This window comes from Pelodiscus sinensis, chromosome 25, assembly GCF_049634645.1.
Source record: "Pelodiscus sinensis isolate JC-2024 chromosome 25, ASM4963464v1, whole genome shotgun sequence".
In the NCBI taxonomy this organism is placed as follows: Eukaryota; Metazoa; Chordata; order Testudines; family Trionychidae; genus Pelodiscus; species Pelodiscus sinensis.
In genome coordinates this window covers 10,996,145-11,012,316 of record NC_134735.1, presented here as the reverse complement: position 1 = coordinate 11,012,316, position 16,172 = coordinate 10,996,145, and the positions used below count along the sequence as shown (strand labels likewise).

Sequence of the window (16,172 nt, the reverse complement as noted above, 5' to 3'; positions counted from 1 at the left end):
TTACAAGTGTGTTAGCCGCTTCGCTCCATGTAATTACTAACTTGAATGGGGAAAGCAGAGATCAGAGAGTGTCAGTTCTCTTCACACAAATGCAATTAGGTTTGTGGGCGCCTTTCCAGCTGCCGCTTATGTGATGTAAAGTTTTGTGTACATAGGGGGATATTTATGTTTTCTTGGCTTCCCTTCCCAATTTATTAATTTCAAACGTATTTTTATAAGGTATCGGTGATTATGTTCCAACACAACGTAGGTTAATTAGGCAGCCAGAACAATCCCTCGTCCAGGTGCAAGCAAATCTGCCTTTGAAAAGCAAACAAAAGGGATTTTTAGGATTACTCCAGCATGCACTGGCTGGGACAGTCCTTGAGATGTTCTAGCAAGTGTCCGTAATGGCGCAGCATTTTCCAGTTAGTGCCGTGTATCTTTCACCAAAAGTAGTTTATTTAACATTTGGTGGAAGAAAAAAGCTGTGCGGGTGTTTACGTTCCTATGGGAGAGCTGTGCGAATATGAGGATACTATCTCATCCCACTTGGAGCTGAGGCTGCTCTTACTTACACCATGTTTACACCATTTAAACACCACTGATGTCGGTAGCATTTCTCCGGCTTCTCGTCGGTGGTGGTGAGAGCAGAACCAGGCCCATAGCTTGTATCTTATCTACCAATGAAGTGTTGCTGACACATTCAAATGAGCAAACTCTGTATAATAAACTACAGTAATTTGTTAATATATTATGAGCTGTTGTCCATTTAATAAGCTACAAGGGCTGCCTCTGTGTTCCGTGTTAACAGTCTTCATTTCATATTTTCTACTTGAGTCATTCTCTAAACCTGAAATTCTCAACAGTATCAAGAAGAAGATTTCATGCAAGGCAGCAGTTTCTGAGATTTGTGTGACAAGCCTGGGTAAAATTCAAATGACGCCGTCTGTGATTTAATCCATTTGGAGCTATTGCACTAAATCAGGATGGCTGTTGCTGACACACCAGCCCACAGAAACCTGGAAGTGGATGATATAAGCTTATCTGCATATCTACAAGTGAAAACTCAGGCCGCCTTTAATTGAAGGGAGAACTGTTTGCTTCTTTTCTGAAAACATTTGTGGAATGGGCAGGGTCTGATTCCCAGAGCATTTTGGGAAAATCCCAGTGCATTTCCCTGGAAACAAATTGTCCTCGTGGTCATATTGTCTCCAGAACTGCTTACTTATAGGAAAAGTCTCCATTTACCCTGGATAGTCCCATTCATAACTCTATACATCTGCAAGAAAGAAACAGGAATAGTCGCAAAGGGTACACCTAGACTACATGGCTCCATTGACGGAGCCATGTAAAATAGTTTACTCGGCATAGTCAAAGAAGCAGGGATTTAAATAATCCCCACTTCATTAAAATAAAAATGGCCACCGTGCTGTGCCAATGATTAGCTGATCTGGCACAGCACGGTGGTCTAGACATGGCGCAGTTGACAAGGGAAGCCTTTGTCGACCGCTCTGGTAAACCTTCACGAGGCATACTGGAGCAGTCGATAAAGGCTTCCCTTGTCGACCACACCGCATCTAGACTGCCGCGCTATGCCGGATCAGCTGATCATCAGCACAGCGCGGCGACCATTTTTATTTTAATGAAGCAGGGATTATTTCAATCCCCGCTTCTTTGACTATGCCGAGTAAACTATTTTACATGGCTCCGTTGTCAGGGCCATGTAGTCTAGACATACCCAAACTGTCTACCAAAAAAAAATGCACAGGGGCACAGATTTGTCGCTGGCCTTAACCCACCAAGCAGCAGTTCTGCTGGTGAATGAAGCTCCCTTTCAGCTTGGAACCGGCATTCTTTTCTCAATTTGCTAAAACTACTAAAGCCTGGTCTACACCTAAAACTTAGCTCAATCTAGCTCCATTGCTCAGTGCTGGGGCAAAAAATGTGCCTTGTGAGAAATCGTGAGCTGACTGAACTCCCACTGGAGACATGACTAAGTCGACAATCTCGCTGGCACCTCTGAGAAGTGAATAACCTGTATCCATGGGGGAAAAAAACCTTCCACTTCTGCATCTACCTATAGCACTCCCATAGCTGTACTGTTGTGGCTACTCTAGCATAGAGATATCCTGAGAAACAGTTAGGGGCAAATTGAGGTCCTTCTCCTTCTCCGCAAGATAGGTGGTAAGCAATGTTCAAATACCCAAGACCAAATCAGCCAGCCAGGGAGTAGCTTCGGAATAAGAGTGACATGCTCCAAAGAATCAAAGGATATGCTGATTTTCAGTGTGGTCCATAGTTTGCTATTGTGGTCCACCACCACATAATGCATTGTCTCTCCTCTCCCAGAGGTATAAAACATGACAGCACCTGTCATGCGATGTTGTAACATGGTTCATTGTGGAACATTGTTGACATCTGGGAGCCCTTCAGTGGGGGTAGGGGGAGTCAGTCATCCGGTGTGTGTTTGGGACATTGAACAGATGTTGATTTTAATGTCCCAGTTACAATATTCATTATGGTTTGAGTGGAATTGAGGTTGCACGTCAGGGTGAGAAGATGGTGAGGGAGATTTTAGTCATCTGTGGAAACATTTAGAGGGCTTGGGTAGCACACACTGATGTGTTAACCTCTCACCTCAGTGTGGAGAGGTTCTAATATGCCCTTAGCTTGTTCAGTTGGGGAAGTTTGGGGGGGATCTCCGCCATTTCCCATTAGGACAAGTGTACATGTCATAAATCCACTGTAAGGTCAGCAGACTTTAGAACTGCAAACCAAGGAGTGACCTAGGAAACAAAAATCAAATCAGACTGTGGAGGGTTTTTTTTAATGATGAAATGGAAGTTAGAATTTTCCACTTCTGGTTTCCGTGCTCAAAAAAGATTTTTCTAATACGCTGAGGAAACGAATGGATATAAAGATTATGGACTATCACTCCTGAGGACTTGCACAATAATAAATTATCAACCTTTTTTTGTTATAGGGATGCCTTTTAATGCACTGATGGGGAAAAGATATAGACACAGGCAGGTCAGCGAGGCACATATTACTCTCGAAAAGATACAATCTCAAATATGTTTCATTTTATTTTCCTTGTACTGCATTAAGGGCTCTTTCATTTTTGTCTTGACTCAGAGGCTGAAAAAGGAATAAGCGATTGCCCTCCTTTCTGAGGGTAGTAGATGGTCCGTGATATTAATCACAAGTTGGCCCCTGGTTTGATAGCCTCAGCAAACCATCCCAACATAGACTGGGGCATAGAAAGTGTGCTTCTCTCTTGGTTCGGAGACATGCTGGGGAAGGGACGGCATAGGGAGCTTTCATTGTTTCAGCCTGGACTATCCTTTGCCCTGTGGATATTTGCACATCTAGAGCCAGCAGGCTGGCACCTTCCAGCATCCGCTGGATTACATAAGAACAGCCATCCTGGGTCAGACCAAAGGTCCATCTAACCCAGTAGCCTGTCTTCCAACAGTGGCCAATGCCAGGTGCCCTAGAAGGAATGAACAGAACAGATCATTATCATGTGATCCCTCTCCTCTCTCCATTCCCAGCTTCTGACAAACAGAGGTTTGACAAACACCATTCCTGCCCATCCTGGCTAATAGCCTTTGATGGACCTATCCTCCATGAATTTATCTAGCTCTTTTTGAACCCTATTAAAGTCCTGGCCTTCACAACATCCTCTGGCAAGGAGTTCCACAGGTTGACTGTGCACTGCGTGAAGAAAAACTTCCTTTTATTTGTTTTAAACCTGCTACCTATTAATTCCATTTGGTTACCCCCTAATTCTTGTGTTATGGCAACAAGTAAATAGCTGTTTCTTATTAACTGTCTCCACATCAGGCACGATTTTATAGACCTCTATCATTTCCCCACTTAGGGTATGTCTACACTAGCCCCCTAGTTCGAACTAGGGAGGCTAATGTAGGCATTCGAAGTTGCAAATGAAGCCAGGGATTTAAATATCCCAGGCTTTATTTGCATCTTCCCATCCGGGCACCATTTTTAAATCCCCTTAGTCCAAACTAACTGCCCGTGGCTACACGCGGCAGTCAAACGTTAACTTGAACTAAGTCCTTAGTTTGAGTTAACTGTTACACCTCATTCCACGAGGCAAAGTCCTGGTCTTTTTAACCTCTCTTCATATGGCAGCCGTTCCAAACCACGAATCATTTTTGTTGCCCTTTTCTGGAAAACAAATAATAATGTAAAATTGTTTGAAAAGAAGCAAAGAGAAGACACTCCACTTGTCTTCTGCAGCATCTGCCAAGTGCTGCTTTCAGCCCCAGAATTCAGCGCCCCCTTTGCTTTGGGTGAGTCTGGGAACACATTGCAGGGAGGCGGTGACTAGGAAACGGAGCTTTCTGTGCGGGCTGCGTTAGTTACTAGAAATGGATACCGGAATGTGACTTGAAGCATTTACCTGCCAAGCAGAATTACACATAGGACGTTTTTGACTGGAAAAAATATGCTTTAATGTTTAGGTTCAGTCCTATTCGTGAGTGTCTTCCGACTGGCCACGGCTCTGAAGTGCAGCTTTTGTGTTCCCCAGCTCATGCCAACATCTCAGCCTTTCCTACTGCACAGCAAAGAGGGATGGAGACAGCTCTACTTATTACACTTATTTGTCTCTTGAAGTCAATTTTCATAATTTTATTTTTTGAGTGAATAGATAAACAATGAAGGATTCCATTGTGATAAATGGGGCACTTGGAGTAGCCATCATGCACAATTTAAAGGCAAAGCGGGGGGGTTTGAAATGTCTCCATATTTCATAATGAGGACCTAGGTAGAGCTGTCATCACAGCAATGGGTCTGCCAATGTGTCCAGGAAGGAGCAAACCAGAGGCTCCCGTTGATGGGTTCAGAGTTGGTGTACTCACAGTTACTGCAGTTAGATGCTCACGAAACAGGGCTCCGTGAGCTGGCAGTACCTCCAGCTAACCCTGTGAAGCACAGGGAAGTCCCACATGGCCCATGAGAGCTGGATGTAATAGTGTTTGTCAATGTGGGGTGGATGAGATGCTCCTGACGGGATGATGGTTCAGAGATGTTGCAGCATGTTGGGAGCACGCTGGAGAATGAAACTGGGATTAAAGTATTGGGACTGGAAGGGTTTTCAAAGCATCACCGCGTTCCTTTTTCCTTCCATCCCTTTTAAGACCTGGTCCCAGGACCTTGCAAAGACTCGTTTCACACCTATGGTTTGCTGCAATCACCTGAAGTGCACAGAGAGGACTGTCAATTAAACCTCTAGCACAGGGGTGGCCGACCTGTGGCTCTTCTGAAGTTAAGATGCGGCTCCTTGCTCAGGCACTGACTCCAGGGCTGCAGCTACAGCTGCCAAATTTCCAGTGCTCAACTCCTGGGTCCACCGACTCCTACAAGCGTATTGCGCCGTTGCGCCTTCCCTCCCACACAGAACCGCCTGAGTGCCATGAAACAGCTGATCTCAGTGGGCAGGAGGCATGGGGAAGGAAGAGGAGGCACCGATCGGTGGAGCTGCTGGTGGGCAAAAGATGCTGGAGATGAGAGAGGAGGCACTTGATGAGGACTGCTCACAAATTACTGTAGCTCTTTGGCAATGGACATTGGTAAACTTCTGAGGCTCAGGCTGACCACACCTGCTACAGTACATGTTAAGCCTCCGTCCCTATCCAGTCTCACTTCGGACAGACCCAGAACAGCCCTGTGGAACCCTACAAGTCACTCTCCTTTGCTCCATGTTTTCAGTGTTTTAATGAGGCTCTGAGATACCTGCTTCTCGGTTAGCCAAAAGGGAATGGGCAAGCCAGGGAGAGCTCTGGGATGGAGAACACGCCAGCAGTGAGAAATCGTAGGCTCCTTCCTCTGGTAATTTCTTCCCCTGATGATTCAGAGATTCTCTCATGTAGCCCAATGAGACTGGCTGACATAGGGCCGGGGAGTAAAACACTAGCTCTCCCTTTGTATAGATGGATGACCCGTAGAAACCTGCACACTCATTTCTGCACCAAGCCCTGTTTCTGTTTGAAAGGTACATGCTATGCTGTACCATTGGACAGTCCCACACCATCACACTGCCACGTGCGTCTCACCGCTGGAACACCACGCTCTGACTGACGACCTCTCTTGGAGCTGAGCTACAAAGACTGGACGACCAATGGAAAAAATAGCCTCCGAGGCCACAGGAACTAGAACGTAACATTTGCTTCCCACGTCTTTTGTATCACCTTCCCGCAGAGTAGATATCCAGTACTTGCAAAACTGGATTTCTGTGAACATTCAGGGGAAATGCACTTCACACCCATTTCTGAAATGTAGCTCCAGATGAAATTAACTTCACCTTGGGCAAGCATGGAGGTAATAGACATCCTCTTTCTCCCAGGTACTATGTCTAGAAAAGATCACTGAAGGTTTTGTGGCCGCCCGTGATGGTCATGACTAGCAGAAACAGTAGGTTACGATGACAAAGCTACTCTAGTGGTTCTTCATAGCATCATAGAATACTAGAACTGGAAGGGATCTTGAGAGGTCATCAAGTCCAGTCCCCTGCCCTCCTGGCAGGACCAAGCATCATCTAGATCATCTCTGATAGATGTCTGTCTAACCTGCTCTTAAATATCTTCAATGATGGAAATTACACTACCTCCCCATGCAATTTATTCTAGTGCTTAACCATCCTGATGGAAAGTTTTTCCTAATGTCCACCTTAACCCTCCTATTCTGCAATTGAAGCCCATTGCTTCTTGTCCTATCCTCAGAGGGTAAGGAGAATAATTTTTCTCTGGCCTCCTCATAACATCCTTTTAGGTACTTGAAAGCTATTTTCATGTCCCCTCTCGGTCTTCTCTTTTCCAAGCTAAACAAACCCAATTCTTTCAGTCTTCCCTCATAGGTCATGTTTTCTAGACCTTTAATCATTATTGTTGCTCTTCTCTGGGCTTTCTCCAATTTCTCCACATCTTTCCTGAAATCTGGTGCCCAGAACTGGACACAATACTTCTGCTGAGGCTTAATCAGCACAAAGGAGATCAGAAGAATGACTTCTTGTGTCTGGTTAACAACACTCCTGGTAATGCATCCCCAAATGATGTTTTCTTTTTTTGTTTTTGTTTTTTTGCAACAATGTCATGCTGTGAACTCATATTTAGCTTGTGGTCCACTATGACTCCTAGATCCCTTTCTGCAGGACTCCTTCCTAGAATATCAGTTCCCATTTTGCATGCGTGAAACTGGTTGTTCCTCCCTAAGTGGCATACTTTGCATTTGTCCATATTGAATGTCATCCTTTTTACCTCAGGCCATGGCAGTTTGTCCAGATAATCTTGAATTTTGAATCATTTTATGTTACATCGAGCTGGGAGAACCAGTGCAGACCAGCCAGGGGCATGTTAACCAGGATGTCCTCTAACTCAGCTCAGAACTGCACAGGTGGGAAACGAATAAAAATTCGAGTATAGTCAAGGCTGAAGAGTTGGTGATGTTCATCAGGTAATACCTGGCAAAGAGCTGGCCTCTCTGCTGAAGATGACAGATTTATTAGGTGAAAGCGGCACGCATTAGAAGATTTTTTTTTTTGAGCTAATGATTGCTCAGAGCTCTGACACCCAACGCACTGATTAATTTCTGCCAGTTCAAATACACATTCTCCCTAGGGTGGCTTTGATCCACACAGCACCTGAAATAGAAAACTCTAGCATCACTGTACTTTGGAGATGAAAGTGAGAGTTCTATTGTGAAGGGCTAAGTGGAAGAACAGAAGGCAGGAAACATGTTGCTACTGTAACTTTCATTAGATGACACAAGCCACGAAGTCCACGGGAGCTGTGTCAGCAACACAGGAAGCAGCCAATACACTAGATCTGCCGGTGACAATCTAACGAGGGCTCTGCCCTCCAAATTGTCCCTTCTCACTTCTAAAATAAATTTTTAAAAAATCCATGTCAGCAGAGTAAGGAAATGTCTGTTGAGCCCCTTCCTCCTGATTCCTCAGGAAATTTCTGTCCTTTAAAGACATTGTTACAAGTAGAATGTAATAGAGATGTAGCCGTGTTAGTCTAGTCTAGCTGAAACAAAAACAGGACTATGTAGCACTTTAAAGACTAGCAAGATGGTTTAGGTGATGAGCTTTCATGGGCCAGACCCACAATTTGATCTGAGGAAGTGGGTCTGGCCCACGAAAGCTCATCACCTAATAAACCTTCTTGTTAGTCTTTAAAGTGCTATATAATCCTGTTTATTGTTACAAGTGTGATCTTTGAAATCTTCGTTTTGTCTCTAGCTAATCAAAGATCTTGAAAGCCTTAAACAGGTGGAAGTCTCCTTTCCAAGGTTCAGGAAGGCTCTGGTCCTATCTAAGTGCAAGAAGAGGTCTATTAGGAAAATCACTTGCTCTTCATCCTCTCAATGATGTGGGAGTAATTTTAAACAGCACATGTAATTTAAAAATGAAACCCACAAGGTGCCTGAAATTTAGATTGTTCCCTTCCCACCCTCTGGGCACTGGGTTTTTGTTTCAGATGGTTGGTCGGTTGTTTTTGCTTCCTGCACCTAAGAAGTGCCTCTTCCCTTCAGCTTTACCTGCCAGCTGATTTGCATCTTGTGCTAAACAAGTGAAACAAAGCCCCCTTTGAAATGCATGAAACCTTTTATTTCAAAGAGGAAGTGAAGAGTGTGGCATGTTGGCAGCACTTGGTTTGAGTTTGTCTTGAAATGCTGAGACTTCGTATATTTCATAATTACATCATTAGCACCTTTAAAGGTTATTCTGCCACCTTCTAAATGAGTGGGGTAGAAATTCAGAGACAGAGGGGTGTACCTGAGTGCCCAGGAAACAATCAGATATGCTTTGTGGGCAAAATACCTGAACCAGTAGCCCTCCTATGTTGTAGCCCTGCACCCATCCACAACAGGCAGTCTGCTGCTCTGATCCATCCACAGACACCCTCCTGCTTTCTCCCAGGTGACCGGGCATGAATAGAAGAAACACCCTTAAAAAAGTCACTACTTCAACCTTTGTTAGGGTCCTTCTACGGCTCATCTCTGCCCCAGAGCCCTGCAAATTGCGGCCCACTGGTAAAGCTTAGACAGGAGCAAACCGAGAACTCTGATCAATGTGTAAACGCATGCTCACCTTTCTCTTCACTGCTCTTCCCTCCCATCCTGGTTGTCTCATCTTCTCCTAACCTAGATAGTGGGTAGCATTCAGGGGCAGGGTCTGTATTATTGACAGTGTATCTGTACAGCCTCTAGCACAATGGAGGCACTGATGCTTGAGTGGTGCCCTTAAGTAGTGGAAGTCATTTGACGCTGGACAGCCACTTCAGAAAAGCTCCATTGAGTGGTATAGAACCAGAATAGTTTCCTCCAAATCTGTGGTTGTAACTAGACCCAGTAACTGTAAACTCACAGGGCCATGGACGAACAGGATTATGGATTCACTTCAACACAGAGTCGATTAGGGATGCTTTGCTTTATTAGTCTTGCTACATCACTGCTACTACAGAGTTAATATTGCTGAATTGTTGTTATACAGTTATTACAGAGTGCACATTGGCAAGCGCTGCAGAGCAATGCATATGAGAGTAAAAGGCACTTGGAATGCTTACGTCCCTTCTACCACGGGGAGTCCCATCCTTGATCCTCGCTTCAAGGGCCGTGGTCAACATGGCTCCAGATGGGGGAAATCCAGGGCACCCTCCAAGGTCTAGGTCCCTGGTGAAACTCACCAGGCACGGGACTTCCCACACTAGTTATATTACAGTTATTTACCAGGTGTGCACGTACTGGCCCCATGCCACTCTTAGCATTCTCATGAAGTTGAAATCACAACATGATTTATTCCTCGCTACATTCCCAGCTCAGCTGCATGGGCTGTGGCCGATAAGAACAGTTAACAGTTAATTATCTTGCAGAGCTAAACAATTGTAGTGAGCACACCCACCCCAGGGCAGCTCTCTCCTTTTAGCTGGCTGATAGCAAGCAGCAGTTCAGCCCCTGCTTACACAAACCTTCCACGTGCCAAAACCTTTTTGAAAACTCCTGCCTAGGTGGAGACTGAAGAAAACGAACTGTAACCAAACACATTCATCTGTGCCTCCTTGGCGCATGTGCATGAGCTGTTTGCACTCGAGTGGCTAGTCACAAAGAAACATAGTTCACCAATAGACCAAGTGTAATGCCCCCACCGCTGGCCCACAACATTTTGGCACCTGAGGTGGAAAGCTCAAATGATGCCTCCATAACCCTTCGCTTGGGCCAAAACTTTGAAAGGTCTCAATTCTGCCTTCTTCCTGTTCTTTGTGCCCTCCTTCCTCCAGCACAGCACTCCACCATCTCTATGCATCCAGAGCAGAGAGAATACATAGGCACCAGCAGCAGACACAATTTTCTACACTCTGGGTCGTAGTGGGGCCCCTCCACAGTCTGGCACCTGAACCAGCTGCCTCAGTTCACCTTATGGTAAGGCCAGATGTGGACGCCCCCTGCAGGGGCTGCTGTGCCTCACACCTGGGAGTTTTTGAACAGCAGCATCTGGGGCTGTCCATGTGCCTTGGGCTTCGATGCGAAGACATACAAAGCAGAGCAGCTGCAACCCGCTGTCAGTTCCTCTTCCTGCCCGGGGCATGAGACAGAATGTGGCCAGGGTCTGGCCTGCTGCTCTCTTCGTGCTCAATTTCTAAAACTATTTTTGAGAAGAAATCCTTCTTCATCTCTTTTACTTCATAGATATTTCACTTTATTATGCACAACTGCCATAGGAGCCGCACCGACAACATCCAGGAGAACTACAGTCGGTAGCTGTTCTTCGTTAGGTCGGGGGTGGCCTGCTTTTGCATTGAGGGGCCTTGCATTCAGCTCATGGTGTGACTGTGTCACTGGTCTGTGGCAACAGAGTCTCTTCAAAGAGCATTTGCTCTGTGCCAAGCACGAAGAAGGTTGCTCACTGAGGGTTTTGAGACTACAGGGTTTTGTCGACAAAAGTGGACTTTTGTCAACAAAACTATACCTGCATCTATACTGTCGCTGAGTTCTGTCAACATAACATTGACAGAACTCAGCAGTTTTGTTGACAGCTGTAAACTTCATTCTTTGACGAATAACGCCTTTTGTCGAGAGAGTTCTGTTGACAGAAGGCGTTATTGCATCTACACTGTCCTTTGCGGTCTACACTGTCATGTTGACAAAGCGGCTTGCTTTGTTGACAGAACTGGCTGTAGTCTAGATGCTCTTTGTCGACAGAAGCTTTGTCGACAGTATCTGTCTACAAAACTTCTGTTGACAAAAGCCTGTAGTCTAGACATACCCTAAGTGGATGGGCTCTCTGGGCTGTATAGAGAGGGTGGATAAGATAGTCTGACTTTTTTGCCTTGTAGTAGGATCATGAATAGGGAAACGTGGCTGGGGAGCACGATGTGAGCTGTTGTCTCTCGGTTGCAGTGGTTAGTTGGGGTGGCAAAGGGCTGGGTCTGTCGATTGGGATAAGAGACAATGGCTAAAAATGGGTGGACAATCTGAAGTATGGACTGGGCTGTCCTGTGAGCTTTGTGTGTGGTGGGCTAGGGTTGGAGTGTGAGAAGGTGTAGCCCATGTGGCCAGTGTCTGTGGGGTAGCCTTGGTGGCAATGAGAGGGCTTCTGTCCAATACTTGAGGTTAGAATCCTAGGTCTGGAAGAGACCTCAGGAGGTCATCAAGTCCAACCTCTAGCCCAAAGCAGGACCAATCCCAACTAAATCAACCCGGCCAGGGCTTTGTTAAACCAAAACTTAAAAACCTCTAGGGATGGAGATTCCACCACCTCCCTCGGTAACCCATTCCAGTGCTTCGCCACCCTCCTAGTGAAATCGTTTTTCCTAACATCCAACCTAGGTTGTTACTAAAGTAAAAGTGTTTTGTCTGCTAACAGATTTCACTATGAATTTGAGGCCTCTGGAATTGACTGCGGGCCCTGAGATCTCCTGACTGTCATAGCCACAAACCATATCACGGCCTGAGAAGAGTCCTTGAAACCAAAAGCTTTAGCCGCCCTGAAATAAAACGTCTGGGATATATCTGGGTCCTGACAGCATAGTGCAGAGTCCTGCGGACAGGTGGCGTTACGGAGAGAATGGAGACAAATAAGATGGGACTCACTGTAGTAAGGGTGGGGAACCTTAGGCCTGGGGTCCAAATGTGGTCCCCAGTTTGCTTGGAGCTGGCCCCTGAGGCTCAGGGCTTCCTGCCCAGTATTAAAGAGCCCATACTGGCACTCTATCCCCCCCCCCCCACCACCACCACCACCCCACCATACGGGGAATGTGGGAGTGTCTTTTTCCTTCTCAGTCAGGGGCCACGTCAGTGAGAGTTTATTTGATTGTTTTTGCATCTCACTTGCGTGCAGGCCCCCCCGACTGACTTTCCTGTGGGGCAGTGGTTCAAGAGCCAAAAAAGGTTCCCCACCCCTGCACTGTAGGAACAGGAAGAAGCATCCACCTCTGTCCCTCGTGAGTCTCTCGTGTGAGGTGGACGGAAGCCTCCAGGCTGCTTGCAGTGAATGGGAAATGCCACACTTGGATTCTTGGCACCAAGGCTGATGGGACAGACAGGCAGGAGGCTCACAAGCTGAACTGTTCACACCGTTGCTCAGTCAGCCGGCGGAGACAGACACGTCTGACTGCAATAAAAATCAAACAGTGATTCAGGAGTGGGAGCTCTGAGTAGACAGGGCCTGTCAGTCATCTGGGCAGTCAGAGAATTACCACGGCAGACCTATGGCTTGGGGGTTACCTGTCATATTCGGTGGTATTTTCACGGCCACTGTGCCAAACCGCCTACGGCATATTGTACAGTCTGATAAGGGCTGTGTCAGCATGACACCACGTGCGTGTTGTTAAAGCTGGCTATGACACAGGGTCACAGAGTGACAACCTGTGAGCAACAAGCACTTGGACAGATCTGGACAAACACATGACAACAGCAGCATCAGCTCCAGCTCCACGGGTTTGCAAGCAGCCTCATTTGGGGTGACTGGCAGAGAGGCTCCACAAGTCTCAATATCTTACACCTCCATGAGAACAATACAGCAACCTGTCTGAGTGTCAGGAACAAATCAGTGTCTTTGTCATCAGCTCCAGTGTGGTAATAGAGAGGAGAGACCGTCTGCCTGTCTGTCTGTCTGTCTGTCTGTCTGTCTGTCTGTCTCTCTCACACACACACACACACACACACACACACACACACACACACACTTGGGGCTCGTCTACACTGGTCCCTTTTCCGGAAGGGGCATGTAAATTTCATGAGTCGTAGTAGGGAAATGCGCGGGGGATTTAAATATCCCCCGCGGCATTTAAATAAAAATGTCCGCCGCTTTTTTCCGGCTTTTAAAAAAGCCGGAAAAGAGCGTCTACACTGGCCCTGATCCTCCGGAAAAAGCGCCCTTTTCCGGAGGCTCTTATTCCTACTTTGAAGTAGGAATAAGAGCCTACTTTGAAGTAGGAATAAGAGCTTCCGGAAAAGGGCGCTTCTTTCGGAGGATCGGGGCCAGTGTAGACGCTCTTTTCCGGCTTTTTTAAAAGCCGGAAAAAAGCGGCGGACATTTTTATTTAAATGCCGCGGGGGATATTTAAATCCCCCGCGCATTTCCCTACTACGACTCATGAAATTTACATGCCCCTTCCGGAAAAGGGGCCAGTGTAGACGTAGCCTTGGAGAATTTGAGCCCATTCTTCACCGGAAAGCACTATATGTTTGATAACCCTAGGAGAGAGAAGACAAAGATTGTCAAAGTTAAAATAGGAGCAACCACTGCATGCAACTGCACTCAATAGTAAGCCTGGGGCAGGGCCGGATTAAGGGTGGGGGGTAGCCAGACAGCTGCCCTGGGCACCAACCTATGGAGGGCACCTGATGGCAGCTGCAAGGGGCGCTGCATGACCGGCCGCATGGCGCCCCTTAGAGCTGCAATCAAGTGCCACGCACCCAATTGCAGCTGTAAGGTGCACAGTGCAAAAGGGGGCGGGGCCATGCATGCATCATGCGCCCGCTGCCCGGGGCGCAGGAACGGCTCGAGCTGGCCCTGGCCTGGGGAAAGCTAGAATGCCATCCATAGAATAGACACTCACTCCAACACTCAGATGGACTGGAAGTCCTGGGATTGATTGCCTGGAGAATGAAGCCCCATGGAGATTTAGAGTCGTGGCTCCAATTTCATAATCTTTGAAGAACGTCGGGTGGGTGCCAAGCTGCTATTAACCTGCTCCACAATGCGCAGCAAACCTACTAGCAAGGTCTGGAAAGCAAGTCGATGCTCTGTACACTGTTTGACTTCCTGCCAGGTTGTTTTCATGTATAAAACTTCCTCCCACTCCATCTTACTTAATTCCAGACTTTCCTCAGAATGAGGAAGCAGTAGGATCTGCAGCAAGCCCTTCCTGGTAAGTGACACGGAGAGACCAGCTGGGAACTTTTTCCATCCTGTGCCCTCTCTGGCTTTACCAAGTTCTGCCACAGTTTCAGCACTGGACCTCAGCAGCAAAGGGCTGTTTCCTTGAGTGACCAAGATCCCTGGGGGGTGCCCTTAAACTCATCTTGCTGCTGGTATCTTACAGGAGGAACTTGTCCAACAGCAAAAGGGAAAATCCCTCTGTGACCTGGTTTTGGGAATTATGTAAGTGTGGTTTTGCCTGGGCTAGCCCGGCTGTCGGGCATGTCAGCTCCCTTTCTGGCAGCATTTTCAGTGCATCTGGGACTATTTTACCAATCAATAAATGATTCTGCTGGCTGAGAATGAACAGCAGTTGACCCTTATCAAGCCAATACAGAGAATGTATTTGTCCAGTGAAAGCTGCTGCAAATCACCCAAGACAGTGAGCACAGCCAGATGCATGCCTGCTGTAGATCTCACCTCTGCATGCAGTGATTCGTGTTTCTCATTGAAGACAACTGCAACTGCAGGTCGCATGCAGTGATGCATATGATGCATCTGTAATCTGTCTTCACCAGTGCTCCCAGGGTCTAGTTTGGGATTGTTCCCGCTATCTCCTTGCTCTTTGCACAGATGATTTTTGCCATGTCTCAAGCAACAGGGCACCCACCACTTTCTGTGGAAAACCAAGCCACAGCCTAATTGCAACTGCTTGCATATGGAAGAGGAATGTATTGGCACGTCAGTGAGTGTCCATCATCTCCCAGTGCCCCGTGGTGACCTCAGGGAAACCCTGAAAACTGCCTCACACCTCAGTCTTCCCTCTTGGACTGCTCAGTAAAGGTCACCTGTAAGCTCCGCAGAGGTTAGATTTTTTTACCATAAAAATGAACTCCAAGTGTCAAATTAAAAGTCAACCAAAGTCCACATAAAACAAGTTTTCTCTTCCTCTACCCAGGCATCTCCTGCTTTGGCAGGCCACTCCCGGCTGGAGTCTTAGGGTGTGTCTAGACTACAGGGTTTTGTCGACAAAAGTGGACTTTTCTCGACAAAACTATACCTGCGTCTACACTACCGCCGAGTTCTATCGACAGTAAATCGACAGAACACGGCAGTTTTGTCGACGGCGGTAAACCTCATTCTACGAGGAATAACACCTTTTGACGACAGTTCTGTCAACAAAAGGCACTATTGCATCCACACTGTGCTTTTTCAAAAGATAGCGTCTAGACTCTCTGGCGAAAAAGCGGCTTGCTTTGTCGACAGAACTGGCTGTAGTCTAGACGCTTTTTGTCAACAGAGCCTCTGTCGATAAAAGCCTGTAGTCTAGACGTACCCTAAGTCCTAAAACACTCTGCTGGGCCTGCCATGCTGCTCTCCCTCCACAAGCCAGCGTCCTCCTCTTTGCTGCAGCCTCCTAGGCAGGGGTCTCAAACTCCCAGCCCATGGGCCATCCCCAGCCGGAACAATTGTGCAATCCGTCCTAGGACTCCCAGTGGGCTGGGGGCAAGGGTTGTCCATTATTGGCCCCAAGCTTCACCTCATCCCACCATCACCCTGCCCTCTCTTCCCCATACCACCTTGACCCCTGAGGACATGGCTTCAGGGTTTACTAGGACGGGGGGGGGGGGGGGGGGGGTGGATGAGGTGCCCTGGGGGGAGAGTGTAGGGTGAAGGTGGTAAGGGGCAGAGCTTGGAGGCAGATTGCTCAATCATTCTGGCCAGGGATGTCCTGCAAGCCAGGAGTTTGAGACCTTGTTCTACACAGGGAAAGGACCAGATGCGTACCCAGGGGTGGCTT

General features: G+C 47.1%; 1 long non-coding RNA gene across 1 annotated transcript in view; it reads right to left on the bottom strand.

The window, feature by feature from the left end:
- Positions 1–12,488: 12,488 nt before the first annotated feature.
- LOC112547619 (uncharacterized) overlaps positions 12,489–16,172 on the bottom strand; it is a 34,782-nt gene continuing 31,098 nt past the window's right edge. The window contains exon 3 of the long non-coding RNA XR_003091376.2: positions 12,489–12,619. This is a non-coding gene — a long non-coding RNA (uncharacterized LOC112547619). The remainder of the gene's footprint in view (positions 12,620–16,172) is intronic.